This window comes from Meles meles, chromosome 2 (genome assembly GCF_922984935.1).
Source record: "Meles meles chromosome 2, mMelMel3.1 paternal haplotype, whole genome shotgun sequence".
Taxonomy (NCBI): domain Eukaryota; kingdom Metazoa; phylum Chordata; class Mammalia; order Carnivora; family Mustelidae; genus Meles; species Meles meles.
In genome coordinates this window covers 94,344,646-94,348,904 of record NC_060067.1, presented here as the reverse complement: position 1 = coordinate 94,348,904, position 4,259 = coordinate 94,344,646, and the positions used below count along the sequence as shown (strand labels likewise).

Here is a 4,259-nt window from a genome sequence, read left to right as displayed (position 1 = left end):
TAGGAGTTCTTTGTTATGTCTGAGACCATATTGTAATCATTTGGCAAGTTTATCCTAAAATAGCGCTTATGATGAATAAATGTTTTCTTTCTGTGAAGTTAGGCTAGAATCTGAGTAGCTGAGGTCAGTCACATGGGCACTGCAAGCTTACATGACTGACTCACAATCAAAACCTTGGACACCAAAGCACAACCAAGCTTTCTGATTGAGAATGTTCACATGTGTTCTCATATCACTGTTGGGAATAGTAAGAATATCTCTACGCAAATCCATGGGGACACCTGGAAGCTTCTACCAAGTGGTTCCTAGACTTTACCTCATGTAACATTCCCCTTTGTTATTGTCACTATAATAAACCCAAATCGTCTCTATTTCATATTGTATTCTACTTGCGGATCATGTAACTTATATATAGAAAATCCTGAAGACTCCATCAAAAAAACTGTTAGATCTAATTAATAAATTTGTTATGTTGCCGGATACAAAATTAACATACAAAAATCAGTGGCATTTCGGTTGTGTGCGGCTGCGCGGGCTTTCCATCCCTCACACCAGCGTCTCACTCCGCATTTGACCATGCCTTTCACCCGAGACTCTTTCCAGCACCCTACGTTGGGTAACGATGAGACCTAGTAGGAAAACTTCGGGCTTCCAAGAAACTGTCATGTGAGAACTCAGCTCACCTTGCTCAGCAACAGGAACCCTGTAGTAGGCTCAGCTCAACTGCCACAATCACCTTCATGAGGCGGGATGTTTATTTTTTTGATCCTGAGATACCAAAGGATGATCTGAATTTCCGCTTAGCAGTCTTGTACAACCACCACACAGGGGCATTCAAGAACAAAAGTGAGATAGTCTTACACCAGGAGACTACCCAGGATACCCATGGAATCATCAAGACCCAATTCCCTGGAGAACTTTTACCCCCTTCTCTACCACCTTCCATCACTTCCCGGTCTAACATCAGATACTGGCTCAACCCTAAGAAGGAGTCTATCCACAGCATTCAGGGATCCATAGTGTCCCCTCACTCTGCAAACACCAATGGAGGCTACTCCCAAAAGAATGATGGTGGCTTCTTCTCAACCCAATGTTGAGAGGCCCCTGAACTAATTAATCATAGTGGAACATCTGCTGCCCACCTCCATTAAATAGATTTGTGTTGAAAAAAAAAAAAAATCAGTAGCATTTCATACTGATGCTACTGTTGTTACTGACAACAGATTAATTTGAAAGTCAAAGAAAACAATCCCATTTACAATAGCATCAAAAACAGTAAAATATTTAGGAATAGATTTAACCAGAAGGTGAAAATCTCTACACTAAAAATTATAAGACACAGATGAAAAGAGTCAAAGACACAAATTAAATGGAAAGATAGCCAATATTTATTAGGATTGGAAGAATTAGTATGGTTTAAAATGTCCATACTACTCAAAGCCATCAATAGATTAAATACCTATCAAGATTTCAATGGCCTTTTTTTTTTTTAACAGAAGTAGAGAAACTACTAGTAAAATTTATATGGAATCACAAAAGACCCTGAACAGACAAAGGAATCCTAGGAAAGACCAAAGCAAAATACAGCACATTCTTGATTTCAAGCTATTTTAGAAAGCAGTAGTAATCGCAACAGTGTGATACTGGCATAAAACAGACACAAAGACCAATGGAACAGAACTGAGAGCCCCAGAATTAACATATATATATATATATATATATATATATATATATATATATATATGATCAAATCAACTCAAATTCGACAAGGGAGTCAAGAATGCTTAAATAAATAGTGTTAGAAGAACTAGTAGAAATATTTCTAGGAAACAGAAATTGGGTATTCACATGTAAAAGAGTAAAATTAGACCCTTGTCTTAAACTACTCACAAAAATGAACTTGAAATGGATTAAGGACCTAAGTATAGAAAACCATAAATCATAAAACTCCTAGAAACCATAAAACTCCTTAGGGGAGAAAAATAGGAAAAAGCTCCTTGACATGAGTCTTGGCAGTGATTTCTCAGGTATGACCCTAAAGCACGAGCAACAAAATAAAAAATAAACAAGTAGAACTATATCAAACTAAACGGCTCTGAATAGCAGAAGAAACAATCAACAAAATGAAAGTCTACATACATGATGGAAGAAAACTACATATCTGATAAGGGGTTAAAATCCAAAATATATAAAGAACTCCTATAGCTCAATAGCAAATATAATAATAATTCAATTAAAAGATGGGCAAAGGATCTAATTAAACAATTTTCCAAAGAAGATATAACAAATGGCCAACAGGAACCTGAAAAGGTGTTCAACATCACTAATCATTATGGAAATGCAAATCATAACCACAATGAGAGGGGGCACCTGGGTGGCTCAGAGAGATTGTGTCACACCTATTAGAATGTCTGTTATCAAAAAGAGAAGAGACAACCAAGTGCTGACAAAGACAGAGAAAATAAATCTTTGTGTACTGTTGCTGGGAATGTAAATTGGAATAGCTAATATGGAAAAGAGTATGGAAGCTCAGTAAAAAATAGATCTACCATATGATCTAGCAATTTCATTCTTGGGGATTTATCAAAAAAATTTTAAATATTATGTAAAAGAGATCAGTTTCTGTATGTTCATAGCAGCATTATTACAATAGTGAAGATATGGAAACCACCTGTATTCATTGACAGATGAGTGGATAAAGAAATTATAATATATACATATGAACGCATTAGGATATCATTTGATCATAAAAAAGAAGAAAGTCCTGTCATTTGTGACAACATGAATGGACCTTCAGAACATTATCCTAAGTGAAATACGTCAGAGAGTGAAAGGGAAACACTCATATTTGGGATCTAAAGAAAAAAGAAAGTCCTCAGAAAAGATGTTTTATGTTTGGTTACCAGGGGTGGGGACTGAGTTAATTAAATGTAAGTGCCCCAAATGTACAAGACGAATGAATACCAGGAATATAATGAACAACATGATGATGATCATAATTAACACTGCCATATATGTGCATATGTGTGTATATATATGTATACATTTGCCATATATATGTATATATGTATGCATATGTATGTATGCTATATATGTATATATGTACACACACACAGAGATGAAAGTAAAGAGTAAATCCTGATTTCTAATCACACAGAAACTTTCAGTACTTTTGTGTTTTCTATTTTATGTATTTTTTAATAAGACGATAAATGGTAACTAAACTTGTAATAATTTCACAATATATGTAAGTTAAATTATGCTGTGTACCTTAAACTTATACAAGTGTTTTATGTCAACTATATTTCTAACACTGGAAAAAACTAAAAATAAAGACTTTATTTTTACAACAGAACTGAATGGAAGATATATGTCACATAGTCCCTGGCAAATATGAATCAAGCTGCTATAATATACAAGGACAAGTTTTTATGTAGACATAGGTTTCCAACTGCTAAAAAATACTAAGGAGAGTAGTTGCTGGATCAGATGGTAAGAATATGTTTAGTTTGTTTTTTTTTTAAGATTTCATTTATTTGACAGAGACAAAGAGAGCACAAGCAGGGAGAGTAGCAGAGGGAGAGGGAGAAGCAAGCTCTCTGCTGAGAAGGGAGCCCGAAATGGGGCTCGATCCCAGGACCCTGTGATCATGACCTGAGCCGAAGGCAGGCATTGACCCAACTGAGCCACCTGGGTGCCCCTAAGTTTTTATTTTTAATGAAATCCTGCTTGTCAATTCTTTTTTTCATAGATCATGACTTGGGTGTGTATCTAAAAGTCATCAACTTACCCAACATGATTTAGGTTTTTCCTCCTAAATTTCTTCTCTGTTATCTTCTAGGAGTCTTACAGTTGTGCATTTTACTCATAGACCTGTGATGCATTTTAATTTTGGCAAAGGGTATTACAGCTGTGTCTACATATTTTTTGCATGCAGATATTCAGTTTTTCAGTGTCATTTATTGGAAAGACTTTTGCTCCATTTTAGTATTTAGCCATAGATTTGTTGATCTGAAATCATTTATTTTTAAGCTTCCCTTAGTTCTTCAAATGAGAAATTTTGCTAGCTTCCATATATGCTCATAAGATGTTCATTTATTATATTCATTACAGGTGGATTTAATTTATGCCAACACTAAAGTAAAACAAAAACAAATGTCTCCTAATCAAAGTATGAAATCATTACTGCACAAACTATAGTAGAACAGCGAATACTATAAATACCTGCTTTATAAAAATCAATCTGTCCAGGGGTGCCT

General features: G+C 35.1%; 1 pseudogene; it reads left to right on the top strand.

Annotated features, from left to right (window-relative positions):
* Positions 1-576: 576 nt before the first annotated feature.
* On the top strand, positions 577-1,097 carry LOC123936868 (annotated as a pseudogene).
* The last annotated feature ends 3,162 nt before the right edge of the window (positions 1,098-4,259 follow it).